The sequence below is a fragment of the Lissotriton vulgaris genome, chromosome 3_1, assembly GCF_964263255.1.
Source record: "Lissotriton vulgaris chromosome 3_1, aLisVul1.2, whole genome shotgun sequence".
Classification (NCBI taxonomy): Eukaryota; Metazoa; Chordata; class Amphibia; order Caudata; family Salamandridae; genus Lissotriton; species Lissotriton vulgaris.
In genome coordinates, this window is record NC_141689.1 from 135,248,560 (window position 1) to 135,270,295 (window position 21,736).

A 21,736-nucleotide genomic window follows, 5' to 3' on the forward strand; every position below is an offset into this window, starting at 1 on the left:
CTGTCTGCTGACCCATAGTGTTCCTGAGATTGTACTGACATTTCCCAAGTTCTCTACTGGATCATATCATATGTACCCACAGCCTGCATGTTTACCGAGAAATATTACAATGTTTATCAATCTTACATTCAATAATTGTACCTTCAAGCTTTTTTGGGAACACATTCTAAAACAGGCAGTTACATCAACAAATGCAGCTGTAGTTTAGGGTGACAGAAGAGGCACTTCTGAAATTGAATTCTGTAGGCAGAGAGGACTCATGTGCTGTGAATCCCTGTGCACATATGGATACAAGTGGTAAAAGCAACAGTGCCAAGTACACAAAGACAGAGTTAGGAAAGCCCTCATGCCCTCTAAGGAAAGGGAGAAAACGACCACCTCCAAATGAGGCCTGAAAGAGCAAACAGAGAACTCCCCAACCTAAGTGTACAGCAAGCAGACAGCAAACCTGTCTCTGGCAGGCAGCAGCAGCTATACCTGTTCCAGTGTCAAGAAAACATCAACAGCCACTGAGCCTCAAGATTGTTCCCATGTGTGCTTTTAGGTAAGAGGCAGCCAATTAGCTGCTAAACAGCAATATGTTAAACCAGCATTAATTAATCCCACAACACAACCAATAAACGCATTTACATTTTCTTTCACAATTTTTAACAGCAGTGTAACGTTTAACTTATTACAATCTTTAAGTCAAACCCCTTCCTTCAACAATAATAAATGTATTCTCTTTAAACAGTCTTCTTTGCCGCAACCAATCACAGGAAGGTTTTCAACTGTACCCTCTCTTAAGTCTCCCCCCAAACAGACACCAGCAATTTATGTCATGATGGACGAAACAGCCAAATCTAATGATCACACGTCTACTCCTCCCTCACCTCTTTGCACAGGCTTGTCACCCACTCTCCTCCTTCATAAGCCCCACCCCACCTTACCGGGGTGATGTTTCACATACATGCACGCATCCACAGACACACTTCTTAGTGCGATTGAGATTGTGTGATGACTACCTCGAGTGACAGTGACTCAGGCATTGGTGCAGGGGAACTCTCAGGGAAGGATATGTTCTAAATGAGGGAAAACCATCTAGTTTTTCATCTACTTAAAGTCAAGCAAAATAAAACAAAAATTAAACAAAATAGAAATCAACAACAAGCAGAGAAGTTAGCCTTAGCTATTCTAAAATGCAGATGGATTTGGTTGTGCAACACAAAGAAGGAAACTGTTTTGAGAATTGATGTTCAGTTTTACTTAAAAGAATTAGAACAGGCCTTGAAAGGGTAAAATAGCTCATGATGCGTTTTCAATCACACATGTACAAGTTTAGTTGCTGCAGTTTGTAATTAGAGTTACTGAAACTTATGCCACCAGGCAGAATCCGATGAGCAGGGAATGCAGGGATGACTGGACGGAGCTACGCAATATTCCAAATGCAGGTGGCACTGCCAACATGAACCTATCAAAAACTGGGAATTTCAATGAATCACTGGACTGGTATCACAGTGGTAATATGACATGAGATAACATCCAGTAGGAAGCCTGACTTCACCCGAATAGCTGTGGTTAATGCAAGGCTCCAGTTACAACAAACATTCAAATGAAAACAAGATGAGCCAGCTGGTTCGACTTAGCTTCCTGTCCCCGGCAGTGAGGAGACATGGAAGGAGGGCCATTCCAAGCATTCAGATTGACCTGCTCAAACCATGGGCAGAAGGCTGATGTTTAGGCTGCAATCATTGGGTAGTAAAGGCCAACCTGAATAAATTTAGCCCCAACAGTGAATAAGAGTTCAAAACAACATACCTCCTCTTAAATCCCAGTGAGACGTGTGGAGCAGAGAGGACTGGCACCTGCCAGGGCACCCACCTTGCAACCCTAAGGAGGAGATCAGACCCAACACCACAGGAAAAAAGCTAACATACGGTGGAAATATTCACTTAATTCTCTCCATGACACCTTCAAGAAGGTCTTGCCGCAGCCTCTATGAACATCCTGTAAAGTAGCCTTCGTCCATATGAACCATTTGCACCATTAGTGCATCATTAGCTTAGTAAAAACAACTTTTCTGAATTCCCCTAGCACACGCTCATCTACCCATCATCTACCCATCTAAGTCTGTAAGAGGGATATCATGGACACTAGGTAGGCTGCAACAGAGATCCGGGCTCTGGTGTGAGCTCTGAATAAGGGAAGGTGGTTTACAGCAGTGAAAAGTCTCTGCTCAGATCTCGGTGTCACATCACCACCAATCACCAAAGTGGAAATGGCATGGTTTGGGATTCCTAAGTATTGTGCAGTATTTGTCCCACCATTACCTTGCTCATCATTTCAACAGTTATAGTCCAAAAATAAAAAAATAACTATCACATTTTTCAAATTTCGTGGGCAGTTTTGCGAAAATCGCCTCATTTTTACAAAACTGCTGATTTTGTGATTTTTTTGCAAATCGTGAAAATGCAAAATCCTTGAGGGTCTGACTATAACTCTGAAACGTAAACCTCCAAAAATTAAACACAGCATCCTCCTGCATAGACATATACATTCTCCCATGTTATTTAGTACAATAAAACATAAATTACAACACTTAACATAATTAATTATACATGATTATTAAACTACTATACTATCGACTAGTAATGAAATGCTAAACTAACACTAAGGGCGACATAACTATGTTGGTTGGAAAGTCTACAAGCGGTATTCAGTTTGTCCGAATCAGTGTCAGAACTCGCGTTTCTGACTGACGCAGAAAATATTCAGACCAACCGATTAAGATAGTAGGTATGTATCCGTTAGGTCCTTCTGACTTGTGACTGGCATTCGGAGGAACCGAGTCAAGTGGAGCCGACTCGTACGCCTCTATGGACCACACTTCTGACCGAGCGATTACGATGTCCAATTCAGGCAGCCTTTCTGACTCAGTTTGTCTGACACGGGCCCCTTCACCCAAAGGCCTCTGGTTGGGGCCCGTGGGGATACCTATGGGCCCATTCTTAACAACCATGCACAGTGTGGCAGGCTTCATGGAGTACCCTCAACAGGGTGTAGGGTTTTCCGCAGCCACCCCATTTTGCAATGGGAGCCTGTGTTGTCAGTCAGAACACAGACTCCCATTGAAGTCAATGTGAGTCTGACCGAACGGTGTCCGGAAAAATCGTAATCGGTGAGTCGGACTCCCCGAATCCGATTCGGTCAGAAACCATTCAGACACCGAGATGGTCAGAATGCTTTCCGACCAACCTCGTAATGAGGGCCTAAATACTACACAACGAAAACTATGTGACACTATATAATAACATTAAAAATAACAAACTACATACTCTAAATATATCTCTATTAACTCCCTCTACCCTTAAATTACCTAAAAGTTGTTAAAGACAAACCTTAAGCTAAGAGACGCAGCTCCCAACCAGGAGCCTGGGGTAAAGGAGACATTGCTTCCCTTTCAAGAGGGAATGCAGACAACTTTGTGGGAAACAGCAGGGAGGGTGGAGATGGAGCAGGTGGTAAACAAGGATGTTTGTGATAGTTTCTTCTGTGGTGTACACAACCACTACAGGGCTACCACCAGAGGCGGACACTACCTAGGATGAGGATGATGATGAATCTGTTTTATCCAGTGCACACCTCTCACCACTAACACTGTGACTCCGCTACCATTTGTCCCCTAACTAAAGTCACTCTTTCTAGCTACCTTCACAAGGTCTCCTCTGCCTGGCTTGATAAATGCTTAAAAATTTGTGGAAAAAGGTGCAACATATGTATATACCCATCTCCCTACATTTGCACAACAGTGGCACAAAGAACTGCATATAATAATAAGGACCATTAATCCTTGCATGGCCAGTAGTGTTGTAAAGTCACCCTATATGCTAACACATCGTTTGCGAGACAAGAGACAACTTGCACAACAATAGACTTGCTCATAGCACATTTGTTTTGTATGTAACGTCATCACTGCAGAACAGCTCTAATACACCTAGAATTACCTGAGTATGTGGAACACCTTCAACCAACAAGGAAGGAAATCATCTTGCATATAACGTGCCAAAACAACAAATATTCCACACCATTGTATGGACATACACTAACATATTACCAGACTTCATCAGTCCCATATATGTATTTTACCTTAGTGCCATGTACATCTTACGTCAACAGTGGAATACATTACTCGGCGCAACCATACCATAGTACATGCAATACATAGATAAGCAGTTGTGGCTACACAGTCAGACGCAGATATAGGCCACACAGTAGACCATTAACACATGGTCATCACACTGTTACAATGTTGGAATGATCAACTTACACCTGATACACTGTATGTGTGTAGACTATTGGACAAAAAAAATCACAGTTAAAGTACAATGCATGTCATATATCTGCTAAAACAAGACCACGTCACACAAACTACTTGCACATACATGTACAGTCTAATACAGAGAAAAACATCAATGGTCAATTAAGGATTAACATCAACTCACAGGGATATATATGTATATCACTGAAAAAAACATAGGTTTCACACATGTTATAGTTAGCTGGACATTTCACTCATACAAAACCTTTGAAATTCCCCGTTATAACTCGCCCTCCCGCAATGCACTGCTGATGACGTCACATATAAGCATGGGCGAATTTTGCGAATCTGGCGTTCGCGAATTTTGCGAATTTGCGAACTCGCAATCCGCAAAATACACGAATTCCCGCGAATTTGCAGATTTTTTTTTTGTGTTCATAAGGGTTTCTGCCAGTTCGCGAGGATTTGGTACTAGTTCGCAATTGCGAACTTACTTGTCGGCTCGCAACGGTCGCGACTATGTTGTTTCTACGTCTGGTTCATCATCACAGCCTCCCAGCACCCTCTGTTTCACCACTGCCACCCTCTCTTTGACCCATGCCACCCTCTGTTACATCAATGCCACCCTCTGGTTCATCATCACTGTAGAAGATGGGGGGGGGGGAGCAAGCACACCTGCCCTGCTTCAACTGACATGAATTAATTTGGGGTTAGTTTATTAACAACCCCTGCCCTGCCCCAACAGACAATATTGAATTAGGGGCTAATTAATGTGTCACTGAATTTGAAGTTCCAGCCTGGCACCTGCTTGTATGCTCCCTTAGCTGTAAATCAGGACCTTTGTGGCATACAGTTAAGGTCAGAGCAGGGTCACACAATAGTTGCAAGTAGGCAACCGAATTCTGGAGGGCCCCCTCAGGAAGCACAACAGGGAATCGTTACAAATCATGAGATTGACATTTTGCACCTGCTCATTTGTTTTGCTTTTGCAAAAATCGTTTTTCGGTAATTTCGCGCTATTTGCGAAGCTCGGCGTTGTGCGAAACCGACCGCGGAAGCCGCCAATTCGTGCGAATGAGCTTTATATTTTTTTGCGGCGTGTTATTTTGTGAGTTTTTTTGCAGTATTCGCGAGCCGCTTGCAGCGCAACACGCGAATTTACCCCAAGGTCGAGTACGGGCGCGGCCATTTTGTTTGCGTGACGTATTTCCGTTTCCGCCCGCTATGTATAATCTCGCGAATAAAGCGCATTGCGAGTACAAGTTTGCACGAGATCGCGAGGAAAATCGCGTGTGAACTTACTTTCGCGCTCGTGAACGGGCGGCCATCTTGTTTTTCATTCATTTCCTGTGTCTGGGCATGGTGTTTAATCCTCTTGCTATCTTTGCCATCCTTTGCTTGTTTTCAGTTTTTTTCGAACGATTTTGCTTCTTATCTATCCCTCTCTTTTCCTAGCTGTATATTTTTGTCTTTTCTGCTATTTTTGTTTACTTTTAAACTACTTTTTTAAACTCTTTTCTTTTCTTCTTCCCTATCCTATTCTTTCTTAATTTTCTACTTCCTACCTTACCTGCCCAGACCATGGTGAAGCCAGGCGCCGTGAAGCTGCCCAGGCACTTGAGGGCCGCAGCGGCGGTGGGGAGGAGGAGTACTGGACCCCGTGCCAGGACAGCATGCGGGCGATTGAGGGGGGAACAGGTGACGCGACGGGAGATATTCAGCCCGGAGGAAGTGGGCGCGCTGGTCTACTTCGTCCAGCGCCGCCTGCCCAGGACCATCGCGGGAGGCGGCAGGATCGCGGCCGGCGGCTACAACATCCGGGAGCGCCGGAAGCGGTGGCAGAAGGTGTGCTGGGCCATGTCCCAACTCTCCGGGGTCCAGCGCACCTACAGCCAGGTCACCCACCGCTGGACGGACCTCCTGGACCGGGAGCGCGACCTGCTGGACCAGCTCGGCTTGGAGATCCCCGGGCTTGGTGAGTAGTAGTAGCTATTTCATCACTCACTACTATGTTTTCTCCTGCTCTGTGTTGTTGTATTGCAAATATTTGTTTTTTACATGGAGCAAGCCAATAATGCTGCTGACGATTACATTGTAGTTAAATTATATTTCAATATCTTCTCTGCATTTCAGGTGCACTGCTCTCCTTCTCAGTGGCGTTGCTACTATGCTTATTTGTTTTCTATTTTGTGGTCTCATTGGCCTGAGTAACTATTATGTATGAGTGTACTTTACAGAACTGCGTAATGCTAGACACTAGGGGGCAGACTACATTTACAAGCCCCTTGCGCCACGTTTACATTGCCTTGCGTGACGCAACAGCGGCGTAAACGTGGCGCATCCCTGCGAGTCATTTACAGCGTGACGCATCTAGGGAGATGCGTCACGTTATAAAGCCATGGGCCTGCGCCACAATGGGTGCGTTCCTAGTACGCAGGGTGGGCGCTCCGGCGGCTGTGCGCCTCGCAAAAGTGCCTGCGTGAAATCTACAAGATTTAACGCAGGCACTTCTGCAACACTGCTACGTCAATTCAATTCCTTATGCCTGCTTGAAGCAGGCGTAAGGACTGACACAGCATGTTAAGTATTGGGTGGCCCTGAGCATTACTGGAGTTGCATTGCGTTGGCGACGTGACTCCAGCGATGCGCCGCTCTTACGTGACGAGATGCATCACGCAAGTGCCTACCCTTGCGCCAGGGCGCGCCGCATTGTAAATGAGGCGCATCTGCCGTGTCGCAAGGGTAGTTTTGCGTGACGCATTTGATCTGGCGCATCTCTGGAGATGCGCCAGAACGCATAAGTAAGTATGCCCCTAAGGGGCAGAATTGCAATTACCGTCGCATCCCTGCAAAGTAGCAGGGATGCGCCAGTAATTGTGCGGCCCGCTACCACCACCAAACATGGTGCGCCGTATTTGCAATGCGGCGCACCATGGGCCCAAAACGTCACCAAAGCTTTACTGCTGGAGTTGCGTTGCAACGATGGCGCAGCTCCAGCAATGCTCTGGGGTACCCTATCTCCCCAATGCTGGGTCAAGCCGTACGTCGGAGCAAAAGAGCCGCAAGGGGCTTAAATCTGCCCCTTCCTTTGTAACCCTGACAATAAGAAAAATAGTGGCGGTGGATTGATAGTTTGACTATTTAAAAGACTGGTTATGTAGCAGGCAACTGTTAGTGTTGTCACTGATCTGACTGAAATCACAATGGAGTTTGTCTGTCACTTTGCGTCTTGCCTGCGGACTGCTGCCTGCCAGTCCTAGGTGAACCTTTCAGTACTTTGTTTAGTGAGTTACGTGACTTTCGAAGTCACAGGTCCGCAAATCAATGAAAACTAACCCTAATCAATATAATTTCGCGGAAATATTTTGTTATTGTTGTTTTGAAATGTTTGATTTGGTTGACATTGACAAGCAACAATCATCCATGTTTTCTGTTCTTTCTTTCATGTTGTACGTCAGCTCCCCCCAGGGGCGAGGGGACACAGGAGCAGCAGGCGGCGGCGGATGCTGTTGAACAGGGCCAGGATCGGGCAGGCGAGGGCTCCTTTGCTGGCCCCAGTAAGTTTTCATTTTAGACTAGTACCTATTTTTCCTAGCGTTCCTCATTTGATTTTTCCCAAATCGTCTTTGATCTTCTTGTAGACTGTATCTAAATTCTTATCCTGCCTCTACTATGACTCCCTGTGGTATTACTAGATTATTCTTATTAGTCTGTCTGTGTAGCTAACTAAGATTGCACGGTTGGCGAAACTCCTATTCTAGTCAGCAATAGCTCTATCAACTTAGTGCAGTCCTCTGGGATTGTCTATAATGTCTTTTGAAGTGTTCTATCTGCTTTGAAAATTCCCAACTATAAAATGTGAATGACCACCAAGAAAGAATAAGATACTACCTTTTGGTTTGGATAGGAGGACAATCCATACCACTACTGTTGCGGGGACAATTCTTCTGCAGAAACAGAACTATGGACAATAAATAGTGCATTGCTTATCAATTATAATAGGCGCTGTTAGAGTTTCCACATACCTCTGTGATAACAGACTTTGAACCCCCAATGTCCTTACTGACTGACTACATAGTGTGGCACAGTCATTTACCTCCCGAATTCATCAATGATTGATCCCCAATAATGATTATCCAACGTAGCTCAAGAGTAAGGAGTCAGAGTCAAGAAGTGTCAGAGGCACGGACTCATGCTTGCAAAAATTGCAAAACCTTTATGTAGGAAGGTGGATATCTGACTATGGTTACCCCCAAACGTTTTGCCTGGTGTTTAGCTGGTTTTTGACTAAGTTGGCCTGGGATCCTGCTATTCAGGGCCCCAGGCTGATTGCTCTCTCCTTAAAATGGACTCCATGTACCTTAGGTGCATAACACAGTTGGAATTGGTTCACCTTATTGGCCCCTGTAACAGTGTACCATAGGTACCCAGGGCATAGGTGCATCCAAGGCCTACCAGGGGCTGCAGCATGTATTGTGCCACCCCTGGCCTGGCCTCCATATTTGACACAACTGGCTGATCACTCAGCTGGGGTAAGTTGGTGTAATCACCTCTTCCTTAGATATAGTCTCCCTATATCTAACCCTAAACTGGACACCTATGTTCCTATCAGCCACTCCTATGGAAGGCCTCATCAATCCTGGAGGCAGAGTGCTTGGAAATATGTGAGATGGTGCTCTAGCGTGAGCTGAGCCTGTCTGCAGCTGTCGGGAACCACTCCCTAAGCTGTTCCGGGATATTGCCATACCATATACTCTTAAGTGCATTATAATCCTCGCGGTTATATGCTATCTTTGGTTTGGCTTTATCAAAACATGTCGAGTAAGGTGTCATACGAATTGGAATACTATCCCCTCGACAGTTCTGTTGACGGGGATAGCATTCCACCCTTCTAGAGGGACACGACATGTGTGTAGCCTTAACCCCGGTTAAAGTTAACCAGAGCCTCAGCATCACAAAATGGATGCTGCCACCACAGACACATGTCTGACCTCCTGCTGCTGGGAGTCCTTCCAGCGAGGAGGGCCTGGACAAAGGGTTTCCTGCCTGGGGAGGTGCGAGCACCACCCCAGACAGGGTTTTGTGTATTGGGTAGGACAGGGCTGAATAGATTGAGACATGCCTGGGGCACACAAGGTGTCCCTGTGCATTAGCCAGCCCAAACCGGTTCTGGGGCTTTCCAGCCCCAGTCCTGGTGAGGAGCTGGACAAAGGAGAGGGGGGTGTAACCACTCCCCTTCCTGGTCCCACCCAGAGGAGGGACCTAGTAGGTGATCCACCCCTCAGATTGCGAATAAGAGTGGGAGCAGTGCCATTGCACAGCAGATCATCCTGAATCAACTTGAAACTAAGAAGAAGACTGGACTTCGACATTCTGCTGCTCAGAAGACTGAAGAGAATCACCCTTGTGGCCTATGAGTGGCCACCCTGTGAACACAGGTACCAACCAGCAACTCGACGTCTGCTTTGCCGCCGCCTCCCGCCGGAGCCCGAGCCCAGAGCCTGACAAGAACCAGACTCTCAGACCTCTCAGAGCCCGATCCACAGTACCTGCAAAGAAGGGACCCGTGGAGGCACCGAGTGACGTGGGATCGGACCTCTTGGAAGACACTTGAAAAGCTGACTGCGCAGCTTCTCAGGCATCCTCGATGTTGTGCTTTGGGGACTGAGAACCCCCACCACCGAGCAGCCCTTGCACCGAAGATCAGCCCTCCAGCATCTCCACGATCTGCGTGGGGCCCTTTTGCATTGTGCCACTCGACGCGCCATCCCGGCCACTAGCCACGTGGTCAGCGGCCATCTTGGCGACGAAACTGACAATTTACACAGTAGGTCTGGTTGCCCCAGACCTACCCAAGCTCCTGTAAAAAGGAGCACCCACTCTGACCTTGCTGGTCTGAGTGATAAGCATCTTTCAACTTCTGCGTGGCTTGCATTTGCCAAGGCCTGTTTGCTCCGATCAGGTCGCCAACACAGCCAACAGCGAGAAGCCTGCGTGGGACAGCTCGTGACCGACTCCTTGACGTCCTCAACCCCGGGTGTCCACGTGGCTGCAGAAAGAAGCTACCCAACAACGCCTGTTTGCACCCGACATCGCCTGGTTCCAATCTGGTTCCACGGTAGTCACTGGCTAGTGACTTTGAACACTGTCCCCTCTGCTTTCAGGTCTTCACATCTTCAGATCCACCCTTGGATCCACCGGAACTCTTCACATCGAGCCGCCTGCAGCATCTTCAGCTCCAAGCACCATCGACCAGCGTGACGAAACCCGACACTACTTCGACCCTGTGCACCCGCTTCCTGTGGGTGAGGTAACTCAGCTCCGCCAGTGCTCCTGCACTGGTACACATCTCAAGGGCCTGTGTCTTAAGTTTCAGCTCCGTAGGTCACTCGGAAGGTTCCTAACTTTCTAACTTTGTACTTTTTACGCACCATAGACTTTACATTGGAAAGTGCATGCACTTTGAACACTGCACCGAGTCCCGCGGGCCTTTCCCGACTTAGTCACTGCTAGTCTCGAATAGCTCCAGCGATTCCCAAGGCCCTAGGCCTGTTCCCTTTCCTATTGGTATCTCTTATACCACTTTCTTAGTATATGGTTTAGTTGGCCCCTAGGGCTCATCCATATTGTGCAACTTTTGTGTATTTTAAACTGTCTTGTGATTTAACGCTTGTGCTTCTGTGCTCATAAAGAGTCCAGGGGATTTTATAGTTAATAAATCAATATATATTTTCAATATATGTCTGTGTGGTGTCCTTTCATTTGGTATTCAAGGGGGTTGTGTATGGTAATACAGCTGGCTTCACATGCCTTTCAGAGTTTAGCCTAAGACTGCTTTGTCCACGTTACCACTAGGATAACTGGTCTACAAGGTTGAATTACAACCATCATCATAAGGGTTGCTTGGCATGGTACAAAGTGATCACTAAGAGTTAGTGAGCATTATATACCAGGCCAACTTCTCACACTTTCGCTCAGTCACTCTAGTCTGGACCAAAAAACACAGAGTCTCTTTAAGTTTAAAAGCTTTATTAAAAGTAAACACATTTATTAAAATGAAGTCATAATAAAAAAACTAAACGTTTAACTGAGAATGGGTGCTGACGATTAATTGAATAGATTTCTTGTGGTCGAGCCGAGCTCTCACCTTGTTTCAACTTGATCTTGTTGTTAGAAGTCCATCTTCTGTCTGTGTGGAAAAAAATTGTGCGTGTTAAAAAACCAGCCTTCATCAGTTGTGCCAAAAAGTGCTGCATTACATTGTTTTCACATGTCTTCATTCCTAGACCAAATACTAGTGAGTGGTTTATTCTAACATTCTTAAATGTACTTTGTAGGTGGAACATCTGGTGGCGGGGCCAACGCGGAGGTGGTGGTGCTCGACACAGAGGCGGAGGGCAATTCTTCAGGGGAGGAGGCGGCGCTCCAGTGCCGGCTGTGAGAGTTGAGACGGTGGTGGTGGCGGGCAGAGGTAAGCTCTTATATATTCCTTACTTATTGAGATTTAAGACGTGGCTGGGAAGGAAAGAATATGAGATGCATGGCTGGGTGAATGATGAAGCAATGATTGGTGGAAGGACAACAGCCTGGGTGGGTGACACAGAAACTGTATGTGTCCATATACCTGGATCATGCTACTATCTGACTCTTAGCGAGCATATGTGTATCTAGAGCAGGGGTACTCATAGTACGGCCCGCGGGCCGGTGGCGGCCCGGCAAGCCTTCCATGGCGGTGCGCAGACCTTGCAGACAATCACTGCTCCCCCGGCCCCCACAGAGCAGAGTGGAGATGCAGGGCCACAAAGAGGTGAAATAGAACAAAGCCTCTCCTCTGTGGGGCCGGGCAAGCAGTGATTGTCAGGGTGGAGATGCAGGGGCGCTACAACAAACAAAGCCTCAATAATATGTTAATGGTCTTTTAAAGACCTGTTCAGTACTTTGGTGTGGCTGTCTGTGTGTGCGCGTTGAGGAAGCTGTCTCAGCCCGGGCTGAAGGCTGACACAGACAGACACACACACAGTGAGATGACAGAGGGGGAGGGAGAGGGAGGGCAGGAGGGAGAGAGAGATGGAGAGGGAGGGCAGGAGGGAGAGCAGGAGGGAGAGATATGTATGTAAATGCTGGGTCTGGTGGCTCAGTGGATGAAGGCATCTGCTGCAGGGACCTGTGTGCAACCTCATGGTCACAAGTTTTCGTTTTGCTTTAGCCCCGCCCCCTCTGACTCCGCCCCCACCAGTGCGGCCCTCGGCCACAAACTACACTGTAAATTTAGCCCCTGAGAGAAAATTTGTGAGTACCCATGATCTAGAGAGAGTAGACGGTCAGTGGATGAACTAAGTGTAACTTTGAAGAGCATGTAACACTGCACCCGCACGTCCGTTCCAGTGTAGGAAAGGCAAGGAAAAGAAGTTGTAATTTTGTCCAAATACTACCATCAATAGTAGCAGTAGTTTGTATTGCAAGCACAGCATAGATCCGGTTAATACGGTGGCCACTCCCTACCTCTTATAATAAGTTTAGTAGTACTCAGTCATTCATGTGTGGATGTATCACTGGTCACTCAATAAAAAGCAAAACACCTAAAGTCATCCCATATGTAAGCAAAAACATCCCATGTGAAGCGATAGATAATCAGAATATTTATCTTCTTCATTTTTCCATTTCTAGTACTCATTTGCACTGTAGGGTGAAAGTTAAATTAATTAAGCAGTAGCCCTTGTAACAGAGTATTCTCAGTGCCACCCGTAATAGAAAAGTATGAGCTTCACCACCTGCATGTACTGGACCGGTAAAGTAACGCAACGCAAGTCTAGGTCACTCATTATGGCGTGCGTCTCTTTTTCTCGGGTGCAAGTTCACTGCGCTGGCATTATGCCGGCTTGCAGAAGATAACGTACCAATTTTCCTAAACAAGAGACAAGAAGAAGAATAAGACTGGTGTACTTTCATAGTCGACTCCAATGGAAATCCATAGTGCTCGTAGAATTTGTTCCTTAAACTCCCACTAATGTTAGAGCAAGGATGAAGAAGTGGGAGGTTAGATAGATACTGGCCTCTAAAGTTATGTAATGCGCTTGCAAGTTGCTAGTTGTACTGCAGCACAAATTTCTGCTGAATGATTGAGTTAATCTTAAAGAGCATTGGTTACAGACTATGTCTTTCTTTCTTCATATAGATGCTCCTTCCAAACCAACAAGGAGGAAGGAGCTGGCTAGAGCGGCCCGGCAACGGAGGATCGATGCCACTGTTGCAGAATATCGGCGGCTGGTGGCCCTGGAGGACGACGAAAGTGTGCAGTCGACAACAACGTCGTCTGCATCGGCCTCCGTGCCCCCACGGGCTGCCACCCAGCACAGTGCTCCAGCCAGACTGAGCCGGGCTGCCAAAGCCAAACGCCAACGCCGAGCAGCAAGGACAACAGCTGCCTCTCACAGCCATTGCAACTGCAAGGCACGCCTGCGCCGCAGTACCCTGAGGGTGTCCCGCCTTCAGCAGGAGCTCCACCACTTTACAAACGTGTTGGAGGGACTCCACGTAGAGCACGCCTTGCTCCGCCAGGAGTATGATGCCCTGGCCCAAAAAGTAAACAGCATCCACCCATAGTGTCCCTTGCCCCTTTTTTAGAGACTTTTGGGGGTGGGAATCGGGAGTCGGGTTTGGGACTTTTAAAGGACAACCGTTGGGGTTAGGGAGGGTCTTGCGGGAGATTACTTTGATAGGGATATAAATATACTTTTTCAAACTCTATCTGAGCATACCTGTTTTTTACTGCTTGCCTGGTGGGTGGGGGTTTAACAGTAACTTTGTTTTCCTGAAAGTTTAGTTCCATTTTCTTCCTTTAAGTGTAAATGCCCAAATGTTTTCAACACTAAGTGCCTCTCACAGAGTAAGTGAAGTGAATTCAAGAGTCCTAGGACTTTAGTAGTACTACCGTCAGTCTCTCGTCTCTCCTAATACTCCATTATACTCCCTCCCACCAAACGCTTATATTACCTGTAATTTGTGTTTGAAAGTAGGGCTAGACCCAGGGCTGGCTCCATGGGAAACAGCGAATAAGGTTGGCAATCCTGGGCGGATAAAATTTCCTCATAGCGGTGGTACTAGTGGTGTGACACAGTGGCAGTTGCATGCCTATGAAAAAAAAGAAAATGAAATCTGGTTTGTCCTCCTGAGCAATACAACGGTACAATAGAGAATATAGCAGGTGACATAACACTAGAACAGTGCCACATTGTAGCCTAACAAATGGTAAAGTATAACTGCTGATTCGGTTGAAGTTCTTTGACATTAGCCATGGGTCTTTGTCAAGCAGAGTAAGAATATATCCTCGGATTTCTTCACCAGCCTGTTGCTATCACCTTATCCTCCCCAGCAAGTGTGTGGATTTATTGCTGTAATTTAGTCACACATCAATCAAAACCACACAGCCCGGGGGAAGAGAGTTAGGGTTTGAAAAATGGATGGGTACAGGGGTTTTTGGGAAAGGTTTTGGGAGACAAGAAAAAATAGCACAGCATGGACAAACAATTGTGAACATAAACAAATCTTTGGATACAAACCTATCCATCAATCTTTGAAAGTGCATGCACTACTGCATGCCTGTCAGTGAAAAGTAAGTAGTACTTTCGACAACTGTGGAAGAAAGAATGCGACAGTACAGGGCATGTGTGGAAATATTGATAACTATATTCAACATAAGGTCTCTGTTGCCAGATACCTGAGAGCCTTGCTGGTCACTATAAATCCATTCACAACACTCAATGGGGTTGGTCTGGAAGGTATAGTAGATAGAAAAGGAGAAATTGCTCTTTTTCTAGGTGTCCCCTCACTCACCAGTGTTGCCCCTTGGTGACATGCTTCATCATTGGGGCCATCCCAGGCCTCTAGGGGCTGGGGCGTGCTGCGACTTGCGAATTACGTAGGAGCACTTACAAATGACTATGTGTGGTGCAGATGTGATAGTGGAGTGGACTAAGTGATGTGTTAAGGGATCAATTTAGAAGCAGAGAGAGATCCAAGAAATGCAGTCACAGTCATAGAAAGAAACAATGGATACTGTATCTGTATGTTGTTGTAGTTGTCCTGTTGAAATTGGTAAGTAAGTTGCATGCAGAAAAAAAATCCTCTTATTAGCGGCACTCCTCCATTGCAGCTGACGCTTCGTCCATCAATGTTGGTGACCAGAAGACACCCTATCCACTGCCTGCCTGGCGGATGCTGAATTGTGGCTCGCTAATGTGAAGCCTGATTCCATCCTTTTTTCCCCATTGCACAGACTGAAACCCGGCCTGTAATTATTCAACGAAAAACAGGAAGTGATATAATATTACAACACCACTGATAAATAAATATAAGGTATGTAGGCTGTGGAGTGCAAGAAGTCACACTTTGATTTTCCTAGTAGACAGTACAATATTTTTGAAAGTGCGTACTCTGTCTGAGTCACCTTTTGAAGGATAATAAGTATGGGCAAATTAATGTAGCGGATCTTTCCTCTCAAGCTAGGTGTACTGTAAACTGTGATTTAGAACAAAATTAGATCTTCCCAGCAGTGCTCCCACCCAGACCCTTACTATAGCCAGTCTCAAAAATGTAGAAGACCCCAATCAAATCTCAAAAAACTAGGCCTAGCAGAAAACTAGTGACAAAACGTACTTTGAAAGTAAAAGTAGGCCCAAATACCCCCTTACCCACCGTGGATTGTATTCAAACCACTTGCAAGCAACCAAGCAAAAGTATCCATAGCCAGGATCGCTCCAAGACTCGAAAACCCCCCCACCCAAACACATGCAATAGAAATACTGCTAACCCTAACGAACCCTAAGTTAAGAATAGTGGCAAAGGCTTTTTTTAACTATGCCAAATCCCCCCTTTCCCACCATGGATATTCTTCAAATGACTTGCAAGCAAAATTACACATTCTCACGAGTGCTCTAAGACCCCAGAACTCAGTTGCAAAAATCTAGAACACCCCGAAACACATGCAATCCTGCTGCTAGGGCTAACCCTAACAAACCCTAAGTTACAAAAAGTGCCAAAAGGCTTTTCCGCTTGGATTTTGTCCCAACCACTTCTACCTGGTATTAGACTTTCCCAGGAATGCCCCAAGACCTGCCAACCCACCCGCCAAAAAGCATAACACCCCCAAACAGGCCAAGAGCAAAATCTCCTACTTATATTATTTCTCGGCCTTCGCTCCAAACGCGCTGTGTAGCTAGGCCATAAGTCTGGTTTACCACCACAGATTTCCTGAAAAGCAAATGCAATCAAGATTAGAGTGTCCCAGCAGTGCTCCCAGACCCCGAAACCCACCCACAAACACCAGGAAGCCCCCCCAAACAGGCCCGCGAAAACGCTACATTGAGCAAAATGTCAGACATAGCAAAACAAAAATCAGCGTGGATTTTGTCCCAACCACTTCTACCCGGTATTAGACCTTCCCAGGAATGCCCCAAGACCCGCCAACCCACCCGCCAAAAAGCATAACACCGCCAAACAGGCCAAAAGCAAAATCTCCTACTTACAATATTTCTTGGCCTTCGGTCCAAACGCGCTGTGTAGCTAGGCCATAAGTCCGGTTTACCACCACGGATTTCCTGAAAAGCAAATGCAATCAAGATTAAAGTGTCCCAGCAGTGCTCCCAGACCCCGAAACTCACCCACAAACAGCCGGAACCCCCCCAAAGAGCACCTCAAAGGCAAGCAAGTCAGCAAAAACACCAAAAAATTTCCGCCTCGGATTTGGTCCAAACCACTTTTATCCGATATTAGAGCTTCCCAGCAATGGCCCCAGAGCCGTCAACTCACCCGCAAAGAGGTAGAACAACACCCCCAAAAGTGCTGAGTCTTTCTTCATTGGGCGTAAACCAGCCCTCTGCTTTGATGGAAATAGGAGTCTGGAGGAGGAGGATAGAGGAGCATGTTCTTCTGAACTTGTGAACCTGAGGAATGCAGACTGCGGCACCTTCAAATCAATAAGCAAACAAGTGAAGACAGTTCTGCTGATGGGCTTGATTTTGTGATTATCTGATTAAAGTTTAAAATATGCTAACTGTGCACAACAAAGAAAGACAGACACACAGGAATAAAAGTGAATAAGGACGAAAAAGAAAGTTATTGATTCGTTGTCTCATTTTCAGGGCTCTGTATCACGGTCCAGGAATAAGAATAAGGCTTCGTTATCATACTCTGCGAATTCAGGCAGGGTGAGCTCAGTGTCACCTGACAGAGAAGAAATTCCCTCATCTATGTTGCTGTCCACCTCGTCTTCATCCGGCTCGCTTTCTCGTACTCTGTAATCTGGTGGTATGAGGTGCTGATTCATCTTGATCATTGTTAACCTTTCCACATTTTTGGGCGAGAGGCGGCTCTGTTTGGAAGTTACAATGCCACCAGCAGCACTGAAAACACGTTCAGAAGACACACTTGCGAGTGGGCAAGACAAGTAGTTTAAAGCCAGGTTGGAGAGCTGTGGCCACAATTCTTTTTTCCTATGCCAATACGCCAATGGGTCGGCATTAACATAGACCTCTGTTGAGTCATTCAGATAGTCCTTCACCATCAACTCAAGGTTCTCCTCCAAGGTTCCTCCACTTTGCTTAGCTGTTGCTGTGACCTTTTGAGAACCAAACCCAAGCCGAGCTAGCCAATCCTCTTCAGCCTCCAATGTTACTGTTGTGTCTGGTGGTGCAGATGATCCGGTTGCCGGTCTCTTTAACGGCTGAGAGGTCACTTGTGCCACAGCCACAGGTGCAGAAGTGGATTGTTGTGACTGGGGATGGCCTGCTGATGCTGATGTACTGCCTTTTCCTTCAATTTGCTGCCGTTCTCTTTCAAACCTCTTGGCTGAGGAGGCTAGCCACTGTTTGTACTTTGTAACATCTTCATCAGCAAAAGGAAAGAATGCTTGGCCTGCCAGCGCCTTTTTGTAGAATAGTAGCACAAATGTAATGCTGGTTTGAGTGGACCATTTTAAGACGTTCATCACCTTGTAGGTGCTCTAATAATTTCTCCGCCAGAACAAAAGGGTCTTGGTTTTCTTCATCTTTTTTCAAACACAGAACACACCTCCTTCAGTTGGTGCTCCAGCATGTACAACAATGGGATAGCTTTTCCCAAATTACAGTCCTCCTTGCTGACTGCACGTGTGAAGAACTCAAAAGGACGAAGCATGCTTGTCAGGCTTTTAACTATGTCCCATTGCGCCGCACCCATCCTCAGGTCCTCCTTCTGAGCTGTACCCTGTACCCTGTGTTAAGAAATAGTGATCGAGTACCGTATACTGCTCATACAGACGCTCAAGCATGTAGAAGGTTGAGTTCCAACGTGTTGCCACCTCCTGGATGAGTGCTTTCACTGGCATGTGACGTTCATATAGCAGGCTCCTCAGATGCTTCCGGGCCTTAAAAGAATGGCTGAAATGTTTGCAAATTTTTTGGCAGGTGTCCACTACCCTGTAAGCTGCACTGTCTTTATCATTCAAGAATTTTTTGACAACCAGGTTTATACAGTGCGCCAAACACAACTGAAATAGTCACCCAGCTGCATGGCCTTAACTATATTGGCGCCATTATCCGTGGAAACATAACCAACCTGGCGTTTTTTTGGGGACAGCCAGTCAAGGACCTTTGTGTTAAACACATCCAAAATGTTTTGTGCTGTGTGACGTTTCTCCAAACCAAACATGGCTAGTGTTGCATGTTTCCGAGCAGCTTTAAAAACTTGGTCCGGGTCAACACCTGCGTTTAGCTTTGCTTTAACCCCTGAAGAAGAGACCCAGTGTGCAGTGATGCACATGTAATCAGCGCCTGCGCCACTGGTCCACATGTCTGTTGTCAGATGTATAGTGTGAACAGCACTCTTCTGCAAAGCTGCCCCAATCACCTCCAGAACATCTTCATGTAGTTCTGGAACCGCAACTCGGGCAAAATAGAACCGGCTAGGAACCTTCCATTTAGGGCAGAGTGCTGCCACTAAATCTAGAAAACCAACCCCTTCTACAAAAGAAAAAGGGAGAAGGTCCAGAGCTAGCATTTTAGCCAGCTTAGTGTTATACAGACACGTCAGTGGGTGGTTGCGTTCATATTGCGCTTCTGTAAGCAACATCTTTTTAATGTTGCCCTGGACCAACGATTTACGGGATGATGATGATGATATCTTCGACCCAGTTACGCTCGCTGATGAACTTTTTCGCATTGGTGTCTCACTCTCTCCCACACTCTTAGTGTGGCTCACATGGGGTGTGCTGCTGACAGGGGTACTGGGTGTAAGTGAAGTGTTTGACACGTCTTCTTCCTCCTCGTCATCATCAGATGAAAAATCAACGTTTTCATTACGTGCAATTCGGGCTTCCTTGATCGCCTCTAGGTGCCCAAACCATTGGACAGCGTGCGTTCTCCTTAGATGACCTCTCTGGCCTCCGGTACCATAGTTGGTACCAAACTTACCACGACTAACTCGAACCTTACAAATGCTACAAATGGCTACATTTTCCTTTTTTGGGCAAACACTAAAGAAGTCCCAAACTGCAGACTTGAAATGTCTTTGGGGGCCGGAGGAGGCGGCGATACTGGTAGTGGTGGGGGTCCTGCTGCAAATGCCAGATGAAGTGGAGGATGTGGATTGCCGAACTTCAGTACGTTTTGCACTTTCACCACCACTAATTGAGGTCGAGGTGGATGGAGGTCCCTTCTTGCGAGGAAGAAATATGGAAGCGGTAGGTGTTGGTGTACTAGTTAACTCCAAATCCAATGATTGTTGTGTTTCTATTGCCTCCTCGTCGACATCATCATCACGCTCAGCAGCTTCTCGGGATAGGGTCAAAATGTCTCTTTGCTGCATGCCCCCTGAGGCTGCAGTGACCTTTATGATGACTGGCTCGTCGTCGTGAGAGGCTTCATCAGCAGCAGTATCCGTCACTTCTTGTTGAGCCTCATCACACTCCATAGCTATGAGTTTTTCGACGACCTTCCTTTTACGCTCAGGTATCTTTGTCAGATCATGGTGTGCCTCACTCTTAGACGGCTGTGGTGGTTCCCAATCATCATCCAGATCATCAGAAGGAGGTGGGATTGAAGAAGATGTAGACACCCCCCTTGATCTTTTCCTTGCTAGGGATGTGGAAGACAATGAATGATCATCAGGAGGAGTGGCTTACTCAAATGATACCTCAGTTTGATTGTAAATTTCCTGATGTGCCCCTACTTCGGGAGGAACAACTATTGTGGGCACTTGTGACCCTCCATGCACCTCTGCTTGCGCATCTCCTTGCGCTGCCTCTCCTTCCACATGTACTTGGGCTTGTACTTGCACATGGTGTTGTTGTTGCAGCTGTGGTTGTTCAACACTTGTCAGATGAGTTACAACAACCTGTGTTGATTCAGGGACATTGCTGCTACTTTCTTGCGATGAGCCAACATCACTGGTCGATGGTGATTGAAGAAGTACACTGACTGCCTCTGAAGCACTCAAGGGCTTTGACTTAAGTTGGCGTGGTGGTGGAGGCACTGAACCCAATGGAGCGGGGGTGCTGCTCCCAGCTTGGTCCCCAGCAGATCCCGCTGCTGCTGCAGTCGTACTTTTTTTTTTGCTCCCAAAAAACGTGGCGGCCGGCACACCAGCCTCCTTGGTAACTTGCTTCTTCTGCTCCTTACTAGCAACTTTCTTGCTAGAGGAGCTACGGAGACCTTTTTTTGGGGCCATCTTCTTCAGAGCAGGTCAGACAGCAGGCCGCAGTTGCACGAATTGCAGAGTTTTTTGAGGCCAGACGTGCTGTCGCGTGACGTTATGCTGCACACACACACCGCTGCAGGACTTCTTCCTGGCACTGGTGGTTCTCTTGAGTCTTGTGCACCTAAAAGCAATGGAAGACAGAGGAACATCAGTTCAGTTATACACCCCCAAAAAATCGGAAAAAAACAGAAAAATCAGCACAATCCCATGCCCTCCATGATGCTTAAATTCAAGACACCCCACAGAAAGACTAGGCACATGCAACACTCACTACCCCTGGTGAAAAGGCCACAACAACAGGCCAAAAAAACGAAACACAGAAAAATCAGCACAATCCCAAGCCATACAGCCCCTCCATGATGTTTAAATTCAAGACAACCCACAGTAAGACTAGGCACATGCACCACTCACTGCCCCCTGGGGAAAAGGCCACAACAGGCCAAAAAATCGAAAATCACAGACAAATCAGCACAATCCCAAGCCATCCAGCCCCTCCATGATGTTTAAATTCAAGACAACCCACAGAAAGACTAGGCACATGCACCACTCACTACCCCTGGGCATAATGGATGAAAGCTAGTCAAAATGGGTGCAGGCCTGAGAACACTGCCACCATTCAAAATGGCCCCCTCCATCACAACACATGGCCAGGGCCTGTAGCAGCACTCAAAATGGCCCCCAACCACATGGCCTGTCCACAACAGGCCA